Consider the following 12,943-nt stretch of genomic DNA (forward strand, 5'->3'; position numbering starts at 1 on the left):
GGGATAAGGTGTGTTTGTGTTTGATGTGATATAGTGACGATATTGTATCTGTGTGTGCTAGATATGGTAAAATAAATTTTAAAAGATGAGTTATGCCTGGACAAGCTGGATAAGGAAGGATGAAGATAAGAAGATAAGAAGAATCTTCTTTATCTGGGAAGGAAGGCCTCGGCGATGTCGTTCTAGATGTAGGGAGTCTCTTCCACTTTGCCAGAAAAGGGAGAGTCTGGCTGGATAATGCTAGGGCTGGTGTGATCAGCCAAGTGCATAGCAGGAGTCCATAGTGGGTGAGGTAGAAGGCTATTAGATCAACATTTGTTCTTTAGAAATGTTCATTTGTTATTCTTAGGAGTACTTTCTACTTCTTCTCCAGAAAACTACAGCTCTGAGTATTACTCTTGAATAATGCCTAACACTCATTTGGCAATGAGTTAGACAGACTGCTGTTACAGATTCAATAAAAAACAGCTTTAAAAAAAACCCTCACACAGCTGCTTGAGGAAACTGATCTCTTTACATGTGGTCTCATCTCCAAAGAAAAAGGAATTAAAAAAAAAGAGAGAGAGAGTCATCTCCCCAGAGTGGGGAAAAGTAGACATATTTTATTTTGGGTCAAGATTTCATTGACCAAACACCCAATGTTACCAAAGCAGAAGCCCGGGTCACAGTAGCTGGAATTCAATAGCTGGCTAATTTTCTTTTCCACAGTTCCCTCAGTGTCTCCAGCTCCACCCTTTCCCACTTGGCCTGTGTTTACAGAGCCTTAGGCACAGTCATGCTGGTTGATTTCATGTAATCATGGTTAAAGGGATCAACATCCTGTGTCTAGTTGCCTGGTCAGTCGCTGTTGACTGCTGAGCACTCTGACGGGATCATCTGTGGCCAGGGAGAGAGAACGACATGAAATAAGGCATAAGACCATAAGATGCCATTCATGTTTGAAGAGAGCGAATGGTCTAAGAGCTAGATTACAAAGTCTAGTGCATGAGTACAGGCAGTGAGGTTATATAGGGACTGTGTTTTGAGGAGCAATTCCTCTTTGTAAAGAGAAGCATCCATGGGTTGACTTCAGAAAAATCGGTGCAGTTCAGGAGGATGAAGCTTGGGCCTCTGTCCCAGGAGTAATAGAAATCTAGATGATCTTTCGTTGTTTTGTTTGTTGTTGTTATCAAAGAAAATCTCCAGAGTTGTTGTGTTGGCAACTAATTTAAGGTATGCATTTTAATTGTGTTTCTGTAAATAAAAGACATATGTACATTGCATTGCACACATCGTATAGGAAACCACTTTGTAACTTCCAAGGGCAGAGAGATGAGAAGAACAGCAGATACAAAGCAGTTTGGTGAGTGTTTTGAAAGGAGAGGCCTAGGTGTCCTTTAAGCCTAGTGGCAAGGCCAGAATATGCTGACTAAACAAAGTGGCCTCCAACTTGACCAGAGCTGGATGGATGAGAGGCAGTACAGTGAGGCAAACCCCAAAGGCTGAGACTGGGGAACCATGGTTCACAGGGTGTCTTAGTCAGGGTTTTAACTGTGACAAAACACTATGACCAAAAAGCAAGTTGGGGAGGAAAGGGTTTATTTGCCTTATACTTCCAGATCATAATTCATCACTGGAGGAAGTAAGGACAGGAACTCAAGCAGGGCTGGAATCTGGAGGCAGGAGCTGATGCGGTCATGGAAGGGTGCTGCTTACTGGCTTGCTTCCCGTGGCTTGCTCAGCTGCCGTTTTCTAAAACCCAGGACTACCAGCCCAGGAATAGCACCACCCTCAATGGTACGGTATCCCATTGATCACTAATTGAGAAAATGCCTTCCAGTTGGACCCAACTGTGGTTCCTTTCTCTGTGATGATTCGAGCTTGTGTCAAGTACACACACACACACACACACACACACACACACAAAGGGCTGCTATTTACAATTAGGCAAATGGAGTCTATGGCAAGTTGATTTCCGCCTTTTGTAATCAAAGAATACTGAGATATTAGTATTTTTCTCAGAGTGATAAAGTCAATAAATGTGATGGCAGGATTGATCGGAGACCACTTAGAACTCACACCGGTAACAGTGGTAACAATACTGTGCTTCTTGGCAGCTATTAGCCATTCTGTAAAGGAAGAGGAGAACAAAGAACCTGGTGACTTGGTCAATGGCTGACTTAACTGTTGTCATCACAGCTTCTTTTTTGACGACTGGTCTTCACATAGATCAGGAGCCTTGTTTAGGCTGACTTTATGCTAATGGAATTTGAGACCATTAAAACACTCAACTTTGATTATACATCCTGCCCTCTAACCTAATTCAAGTGGAATGTGGGTACCTTCATGGAGCTTTTTATAAAAGGTGAGGCACCCAGAGACTGGTGAAGGGCTCATCCTTGCAAGGATGGCATGCTGGAGAGTGCATGTGTTAAGGTTGCACACACACTGGGAGAGTGAAGAATGAATCTTGCTACTAAGTGGAATGACCCAGGACAAAGTCAGAACAAGGATGCTACTTCAACATGGTAGGAAACCATGGGATGTTGGACTCAAAAGACTTGAGATCATAAAAGTCTGGGGTCGGGGAGGGGGAAGGAGAGAAATGGTTTCACCCTAAGGGACTCTCAAGAACCTTCATAACTAAACACAAAAGATACCTTTTGGTGTCAAGACTATTGTTAGATATAGAGTAAAAGTTAATGGAAATTTGATGCTCGCCATCCATGTCTGCATCCCGCTTTTGATGACTGCATGGCAGTTCTGTAGGAGAATGCCCCTGCTACTAGGATTTCACACTCAGCATGTGGTTGAGGCATCATGCTTACACTGATTTCAATTGAGCTGTTAAAAGTCTTTACTGTAGCAGATGAGATGGGTCCTTGGGTAAAGCACCGATTCTGACAACCTGAATTCCATCCCCAGGACCCACTTTGTGGAAGAACAAAACCAAAAAATTCCCACAAGTTTTTCTCTGACCTTAACACACATAATGTGGCACATGTATACACACTGACACATGGACACAGACATACACACACACACACACACACAGAATTCAGAGTTTAAAAACTGAATTCAGGAGAGATAAAATTAATGAAGACAGTTCAAGCTAAAATGAGGATGAAATTGCAAAACTCAGTAATCCAATTGAATCTCGAGGAAAGCCTTGCTGGTCGAATAGACTAGGTCGAATAGAAGATAGAATAGAATACCAGAACTTGAAGACAGAGTAGAGGAATAGTACCTCTCAATCACAGAATATGAAAACATACAAAAGGATCATGTAAGAACTTTGAGATACCATGAGAAGATCAAATTAATTAATTTTGATCATAGAACAAAGAAAAGAATAACAGGTCTATTATATAGACCATATCTTCAACTGAATAATAGAAGAAGAAATCCTCCCCAAATTAAGGAAAACATACCCAATAGAGGAAGCACACAGAGTAGCAAATAGATAGGGGCAGAATGAAAACTCCCCCTGGTGTATTGTGGTTAAAACAATAAAGGCATAGAACAAAGAAAGGATATTGAAAATTGAAAGATAGCTGGGCGGTGGTGGCTCACTCCTTTGATCCCAGCTCTCGGGAGGCAAAGGTTGATGGATCTCTGTGAGTTTGAGGCCAGCCTGGCCTACAGAGTGAGTTCCAGGACAGCCAGGATTACGCTGAGAAACTTTTTCCTGACACTGCTCTCCACCCCCAAGAAAACTGAAAGAGAAAAACCACAAGTCACATATAAAGGAAAATCTATCAGAATAACAAATGACTTCTCAATGGGAAAAAAGTGTGCTGTATGTGTGTGTGTGTTGTATATGTATGGGATGAGGGTGGTGTGTGTGTGTGTGTGTGTGTGTGTGCGTTTGTTTGTGTGTGTATATGTGTATTTAATGGCACTGGGAATTGAAACTATTCCCTTGTACATACTAGACAAATGCTCTACTGCTAAGTCTCATTTCCAATTTATGGGTTTATGAACCATGATCTTATTATATACCTCAGATAAACCTTCAATTTGTTGTACAATCCAGGCTGTCCATAAGCTTTCAATCCTCCTGCCAACTCCAACTGATGAGATTACAGGTGTACTGGCTAGTTTTATGTCAACTTGACACAGCTGGAATTACCACAGAGAAAGTCACTTCAGTTGGGGAAATGCCTCCATGAGATCCAACTGTAAGGCATTTTCTCAATTAGTGATCAAGGGGGAAAGGCCCCTTGTGGGTGGGACCATCTCTGGGCTGGTACTCTTGGTTCTATAAGAGAGCAGGCTGAGCAAGCCAGGTGAGGCAAGCCAGTAAAGAACATTCCTCCTTGGCCTCTGCATCAGCTCCTGCTTTCTGACCTTCTCGAGTTCCAGTCCTGATGTCCTTTGGTGATAAACAGCAGTATGGAAGTGTAAGCCAAATAAACCCTTTCCTCCCCAACTTGCTTCTTGGTCATGATGTTTGTGCAGGAATAGAAACCCTGACTACGACAACAGGTGTACATCCTATCTCCCTGCTAGAAAAGTACTTAAAAAAACCCCCACATATTTGTCAATCTCATCTCTGGAGAATCTTGATGGATACCCTGGGGGCTGATCCTGAATGATGTTACATTATTTCCAGGAGAGTTTGCTGTGAGAGTCCCGAAGGGGTGGGAGAATACAGGCCCCAGATTTTGAGGGGAAAGTGGGATGCATTCTGGAACAAAGAAGTTGTCAACTAGAGCTGAGTATGCAGACCACACCCATTCACATTCTATCACTGAGTCAGGGAAACCACAAGCCACACTTCATGCAGGCCTGTGGAGAACTCTCCTGGTGGCATGAATAGTATCAGGTCTTTTACTAGGAGACTAAGATCCAGAAGGCTCATAGGCATGCATTTTTCAGATTAGGGATATGTCTGCTACCTTAGCTCAGATTCCATTGCCCCATCAGGTTCATGTCCTTTCCACTCCCTTAGTCGTTCTTGCTCATGATGCAAGGAAACGGTTGGATGGTCAAACTAATTTTCACATCTCCACTCCAGTGTTTCCCTTCTCATCTAATTTACTCTGTCAATGGCTTGGAAGCCACCAAGAGCCTTGTTTGGGGCTGGATGTGCGGGGGAGGGTGATAGTAGGTTGCACTTCAATGAACCCTGTAGATGACCTTGCCAGGGCTCATTTTGGGATCAGCTTACCTGTTTCTTTGGGGAACACGGCCATCTTTGTCTTCAAGTGGTTCCAAGCAGAGGGGAGAAGTAACTTGAATTTGAGAGCAAGCCCTTGAATGGCGCCATGAGTTCTGATCATTTATTAGTGCTTTACTACTGCAAATTAATCTCAAATCTACACGGGGGCCAGAAGTAGCCGGAGGTGTGGGAATGGCTTCCCCCACCCTTGCTTGACTGGAAAGTTAGAACGTTTCCCAGTTTCAATGCTCAGAGCATTGGGGTTAATTGGGGTGTTTTGCTTATTTTCAAAGCTTTACCAGATGATTGCCTGTTCTGGCATCCTTTCCTGATCAAGGTAGTGCTGTTTTATTTGTGTCCTGTACGTTTTATAAATAGTCCTCTCTAAGTTCATTTCTCACTTCATAATCTCTTTTAAAAGAAGCTTTTTTTTTGAGGTGGAATTCACATATGATAAACTCACCTTAAAAGCAGAGACTTTATGAGAGTCTATGAATGTATACACCCATGTAGCCTTCACCTCCATTCAGACATGGAATATTCCAGTATTCCAGGACACCCTCCTCCCCCTGTCCTTTTGCTCTAGTCTCTCCCTGTTCGGTGACACCACAATTAAATTGTTTTAATCCTGGTTTTGCCCATCTAGCAGTTTGTATAACTAAAAACATACGCTATGCTCTCTTTCCTGTTGAGCTCCCTGTGCTTAGCGTTGTTTCGAAAAACTGTCCATGTTTTTTTGTGTCTGTCAGTCTTTCACTACTGTGTTCTCCCATCTTAGCATCATTTATTGAATTATAAGTATACATAATTTGCATTTCGAACGTTTTATTTGAAACAGCTTAGACTTACAGAAAAGATGTAAACGGTCAAGTAGAACTTCTTAAGCTACTTTGTTACCCTTATGTTTTAATGGGGGCATTCTCTCGTCGGGACTGAGCTCACTGGCTGGTGGAGAACATCACAGAGGCACAGAGACACGATGTCCAGGGTGAGGAATTTCCATGTGTTTATGCCAAATTTGAGCCACTTGTTTACACTACTGGTAGATTTTTTTTTTTAAAGGTAAAGATTTTCCATCTTCAAATTTTATCTTTGTATCAAGTCTTGATCACACTCAAGGTAAGGATGGAGAAACTCTGCCTCTGGATGGAGGAATATTAAAGAGTTTTAGACACAGTATATTGATTGCATGGTCAGTAAGATAATGTGAGGCTGTGCCAACAAGCCCAGTGATTCTAAGATCTGTCGATTGACTTCTGAAATGAGTGTTCTAGTGACTTTTGTTTTCTCCTTTTCCATTTATTAATTAGAGTTCTGTGAGAAAGCATTTTCTATTTCTTCCAACTTATCCATTCATTTGTTTATCTGACTTCAGTCCTGGCTGTTTATATTTTTTATTGGATATTTTCTTTATTTACACTTCAAATGTTACCCCCTTTCCTGGTTTTCCCCATGCCCGGGAAACCCCCTATCGTATCTCCCCTCCCCTGCTTCTATGACAGTGCTCCCCCACTCACCCATCCATTCCCACCTCCCTGCCCTCCCATTCCCCAACAGTGGGGCATCGAGCCTTCACAAGACCAAGGTCCCCTCCTTTCATTGATGCCTGACAAGGCCATCCTCTGCTACATTTGTGGCCGGAGCCATGGGTCACTCCATGTGTACTCTTTGGTTGATGGTTTAGTCCCTGGGAACAATGTGGGGCGGGTCTGGTTTGTTGATATTGTTGTTTTTCCTATGGAGTTGCAAACTGTTTCAGCTCCTTCAGTCCTTTCTCTAACTCCTCCATTGGGGACCCCATGCTCAGTCCAATGGTTGGGTGTGAACATTTGAGCATCTGCCTCTCTGTACTTGTCAGGCTCTGACAGAGCCTCTCAGGAGACAGCTATATCAGACTCCTGTTAGCAAGCACTTCACAGCATCCTCAACAGCATGTGGGGTTGGTGACTATGTATGGGATGGATCCCCAGGTGGGGCAGTCTCTGAATGGCCTCTCCTTCAGTCTCTGCTCCACATTTTGTCTCCATATTTCTTCCTGTGAGTATTTTGTTCCCCTTTCTAAGAAGCACGGAAGCACCCATACTTTGATCTTCCTTCTTCGTGAGCTTCGTATGGTCTGTGAGTTGTAGTGTGGGTATTCTGAAATTTTGGCTAATATCCACTTATCAGTGAGTGCATACCGCTTTTTTTTTGTGCCTGAATTACCTCACTCAGGATGATAGTTTCAAGTTCCATCCATTTGCCTACAAATTTCATGAAGTCATTGTTTTTAATAGCTGAGTAGTACTCCATTGTGTAAATGTACCTACCACATTTTCTGTATCCATTCCTCTGTTGAGGGACATCTGGGTTGTTTACAGCTTCTGGCTATTACAAATATGGCTGCTATGAACATAGTGGAGCATGTATTCTTATTACATGTTGGAGCATCTTCTGGGTATATGTTCAGGAGTGGTATAGCTGGGTTGTCAGGATTTCTATGTCCAGATTTCTGAGGGACTGCCAGACTGATTTCCAGAGTGATTGTACAAGCTTACAATCCCACTAGTAATGGAGGAGTGTTTCTCTTTCTCCACATCCTCGCCAGCATCTGCTATCACTTGAGTTTTTCATCTTAGCCATTCTGACTGGTGTGAAGGGGAATCTCAGGGTCGTTTTGATTTGCATTTCCCTGATGATTAAGGATGTTTAACATTTCTTTAGGTGCTTCTCAGTCATTCAATATTCCTCAGTTGAGAATTCTTTGTTAAACTCTTTACCCCATTTTTAATAGGGTTATTTGATTCTCTAGAGTCTAACTTCTTGAGTTCTTTGTATATATTGGATATTAGCCCTCTAATGTAGGATTGGATTGGTGAAGATCTTTTCCCAATCTGATGGTTGCCATTTTGTCCTATTGACAGTGTCCTTTCTCGCTGTTTATATTTTATTTGGGGGGAATATCATTACATATTGGGTCACTTGATTATTCCTACTTTTACCATGAGTCCCTTTAGCAGGTGCCTATAAATTTTTTTATTCCTTTGTCACCTTCTTATTTTTTAGTGTCATAATATTCTCTAGGATAAATTGTATAAGTTATATACCCATCATCTAAGACCTAGAATGGACCATTCCTACAAAGAATCCAAGCTCCTTATATGGGCAAGTGGAATTTACAACCCAAAATGTGACCATCAAAAAAATGGGTTTGTTGTTACTCAGGTGTCACTGTATGTAGGCTCTCTCACGCAATAGAAGAACACACACACATACACATACATTCATACATATATGTAAACATCCATACACATCCATACAAATATACACACATATACACACATACATACAAACTATACACACACATACATACAAACACATACATGCATGTACACACACGTACACACACATATATATACACACACAAACACATATGAATTGTGTCTGCATTGTATTTGTTCATTTATATATCTGTATAGAGGTAAATACAAAGGTACCTATAGATCAGGATAAGTCTATAGATTCTAATGCACATATATATGAACATGAATAAACATGAAGTCTCTCTGATAGCCCTGACTGACTCCAATGCATTGCTTCTATGCTTATTTGTAATTTCTTTTTCTGACCGTGATTCTGAGTCTCATTATGCACACTTTATTTGCTAAGTTGTTCACTCCTGGTAAACACCTTGAAAGCACTTTCACAATAGTAGCCATGAAGAGTAGCCTTGTGAAAAAAACACCCTCTAACTAGAATTCGGGGTGGCTTACAGTGTTTGTCTTTGACAGTGTAAGAATAAAGATTGTTTTAAACAAGGGTATTTAGGTCGGTTTATTTCTCCCCAACCCTCTGCTAAAAGCATAGTGTTGGCTGCTAGAGTTGTGAAACAGAATATTCTTGGGTTTGTTTGTTTCTTAAACAGCTGCTCTCCTCCATTGTCTTTGCATATAGGTGTTTGAATATTATTTAAATCTATTTTGGAATCATTTTATAACTCACTATATATCCCAAACAGGCCTTGGACCTATGGCCTTTGTGGGCTTCAGCCTTCTGAGCAGGTAGAGTTACAAGCTTGTGTCATGCAACCTATCTTTGTGTTAGTTTTTATTTGAATATTTGAATTTTCCAGGGATGCTTTCTGGACCTGGTATTTTAGTGTGTGGGAGTTGTTTGCATTTTTATTTATTAAATCTCTACTTTTTTGGAGATTTTCTTTTCTTCTTTGTTTAGTATTATAGTACATTTCTAAGAATTCACCTCTTTTGTTGGTATAAGTTGTCACTACACATTTGTTTATAGTATTTTCCTGTAGCTTCTTGTAGCTACTTTTGCCTTTTACTTTTTGAGACAGAGTATCAAGCAGCCTGAGCTAGCCTCGGCCAAGGACGACCTTGAACTCTTCACTCTGCCCCCCACTTCCAACACTGTGTTATGTCTATTCTGTATTTTAGTAGCCTATCTAGTCTTTATTTCTTCCTTTATACTTTAGTGTGGATATTGTTTATATTTTCTTTTCCTGCCTTCTTTTTCTTCTTCTGCTGCTGGGTATCGAACCCAGGCCCTTGCACAGGCTAGGCATGAGCTGCCTCCACATACATAGTTCTAATGGTTTATGTGAATAACGTATGACTGTCTTCCCAAGGGCACACCATCTAACAGACCTAAATGGAAGCTAGATGCTTTTTGTGCTCTAGCTCTGGAGGTTGCTCACTACCGGTGCTGCCATCTGTTGATCTCACAGACACTTGCCAACTTAAGAAGATTCCCTAGGAGACAGCATGACGGCATGGAAAAAAATTATCTTTCATTCAAACCTCCTCCATTTTGACTTGTTGCCCTTCCAGGTTGTCAAAAGTTGAGCTAGTTCCTTCATGAAATGGTGCCCATAATGTCTGTACTCTTTCTTTAGAAGACAATGTGTTTGTATTGGGTGGAAATCAATGGCTACTAGACCAGTGTTTGGGACACACAGGCTCAAGTTGACAGAGCCTTGTCCTTGAGTCCCCTTGAGTTGCAGAGCTGTATAATGAGAGGGATATTTTATTTGCCTTGTATTTTTGTGACAAAGAATAAAATTTACCTTTCCTGAGCTTGCTTAAACTTAGAATTAGTTTGATGTGCCATTTCAGGCTTCACCTACACCTGTGCAAGATGTTATATATGTGATATGTCTTAGCTTGGACCCCCTCGTCACCCAAATGTGAGTTACTATGTATGCAGCATGTCTTAGCCTCAGGCTCAGCCTCAGGCTCAGCCACAGCCTCTGCTTCAACTCAGCCTCTCCTAATTTGTCACTCATCCTGTGAAAAGCTTATTTTAAAACTTTTTTTGCAGGAAGAACATGAAGGTTCCCTTCAGCATACCTTTAACTCAGGGCATTTATTTTTTACTGAGGACAGACTGCTGTGGAACAGATAAGCCTTTAATTGCTGATATTTGTGCTGTCATTAAATCTCTCTTTATGTAGCCTTTCTACAGGCCCAACTCCAACTTCAGGCGTGGCCAACTCGCAAGGATTCAGCCCAGTTGTTCCCACTTTATTCTTTTGCTGCTGTCTCCATAACAGAAGCACAATGATAGGGGTTCTGAACTGCATTGCTTACCTCTGTAGGATGCACAAAGGGACTGCTCTTTTTTTCTCTTTGAGCATAAACAGAGTACTGCAGAGATTCACCCTATCCTACTATCTCAACAATATGCCACTATGTACATTGTTGGAAATTCTGTCTTCCATGTTTTCTAACAACCTGCCATACACTCAGACTTGAAGATGATGTTTGATAAACAACAAATTCACTGGAACAAGATGGAGAAAATGAAGAATTCAGTTTCTTTAGAAATGTCACAGGTACGAGACTCTGACACTTTCAGAACTACGAAGAAGAAAATAAAGAATAGCAACTTTATTTTCTATTTTGTTTGGAAAATACAGAGTGACTAAAAGTTCCTTCTTTCTTTCTTTTTTTTCTCCCTTGTTTTCAAAACTAATCTTACCCTAAATCACACACCATCTACAAAGAAATTTATGTAACACAGGCGCCCCCTAGTGGTCCTTTTCTGTCTAAGGACGCACAAAATTAATACTTCATTCACTAAAGGTGAATCATTGCAGGCTGCAAGCGCCTTTATAAACAGAAACAAAACGCAGATGCCCGGGAAAGCCTCTAACCCCCCCCCCCAACCCCGAGAACATTCCACTCCCTCCTAAAATTATATAACGTTGTCTGAAGGAATATAAAACATAGTTTTAAAAACTGCACACAAAGATCTTTTTTTGGGGGTGGTAGTAGTGATAAGAAGTCAACTCCTGTGCTGTTTCTCAAAAGCCATCCACCGTGTACTCTGAGATAGTCCCCCAGCGGTTGGCCCAGGATCTACTGGTCTCCACTTCTCCATGCCCAGGACTGGGATTGTAACCAGCATGGGTTTTATGTGGGCTCTGGGAATGCAGTTCAGGTTCCTGTGTTTGTGAGGCAAGCCCTGTCCAGATAATTCTTTTTCTACCAATACACCAACTTTAGCTGTTTGGCAATGAGAAACCTGAATTCCTCATTACCCATGTTTAAAGAGAGCTTGAGAGATTGTGGGGGTAAATAGAGAGTCATAAACAAAAGCTATTCTTCATTGGGATAAACTTAAAATATGAGTTTCCACAAATGTGAAAGGAAGTGAGGGCAGGTAGAGAGGACTGATCAAACCGTGTCCCACCAGTGGTACGTGGATTGTGTACAGCCAAGGATAGCTATGAATGTAGCCCAACACAAAATCAGAAACTCATGTGGTGCTGTGTGTGTGTGTCACAGTTTGAATAAAATGGCCCCATGGGTCCATAGGTTCTTCCTCCCAGCCCTGTGCTCCCAGAAATAAGACTCGGACTCAAAATATATTTACTAACACCTTGGCTCTTCTCTGACTAGAATCATAGCTTAAGATAACTCGTTTATTTTATTTCCTGCCTGGCTCTATCCCAGAATTCTTTCTGCCTCCTGGATGTCTCACCTCTTATTTTCTGCATAAACCGTAGGCTATCAGATTTATTATTGACAGGTGCCACATCCATACAGACATAAGATATTCTTTCTACAGGAAGTGGCACTGTTAAGAGGTGTGGCCTTTTTGGAGGAAGTGTGTCACTGAGGTTAGGCTTTGAGGTCTCACACGCTGAAGCCAGACCCAGGGACTCACTGTCTTTTCCTGCTGCCTGCCTATCCAGATGTAGAACTCTTGGTTCCTCCAGCACATGTCTGCCTGTGTGCCACCATGCTTCCTCTCATGCTGATAATGAACCCCTGAAATGTAAGCCAGCCCTAATTAAATGCTTTCCTTTAGAAGAGTTGTTTTGATCAACCCCTCCCAATCCCCAGCAATGGGCAAAGAACCACCTTGTTGGGATGTTGATCTTATATCGGTCAGGGGCAGAGCAGATGGCAGTCCATTGTTCATCCTAGCTTGGTGCCTGGCTTGGTGGCCAAAGCTGTTTTTTGCCAGGAAACATAAAAATCAAATCAAATCAAATCAAATCAAATCAAATCAAATCCAGGCATCTCACATGGGAGGAGGTGGACTGCCATGCTACCCACAGACCTGGTGTACAGCACAGGTGGACCATAGACCTACTTGCCACCACACCATGCAGTAGGGATAGATGATGACACTCAGGGCCTTGCTAGCCACAGAGCTACCACAGTGTGCTAGTATATGATGGACAGCTGAGAGAAAACAGAGTGGAGCAGCTTGAACACTATCAAGAGAGAGAGAGAGAGAACTGGAGTCTCAGGGTTGGAGAGGAGTCGCCTGTTGTGAATGGTCAGCACCACC

At 41.9% G+C, this 12,943-nt stretch overlaps 1 non-coding gene across 1 annotated transcript; it reads left to right on the plus strand.

Annotated features, from left to right (window-relative positions):
• The first annotated feature begins 12,481 nt into the window (after positions 1–12,481).
• Positions 12,482–12,622, plus strand: LOC115029463 (small nucleolar RNA SNORA48). Its single transcript, XR_003835039.1, has one exon. It is a non-coding gene; the product is annotated as a small nucleolar RNA SNORA48 (small nucleolar RNA).
• The last annotated feature ends 321 nt before the right edge of the window (positions 12,623–12,943 follow it).

Source organism: Mus caroli, unplaced genomic scaffold (assembly GCF_978045245.1).
Source record: "Mus caroli unplaced genomic scaffold, Mus_caroli_1 scaffold_16, whole genome shotgun sequence".
NCBI lineage: Eukaryota > Metazoa > Chordata > Mammalia > Rodentia > Muridae > Mus > Mus caroli.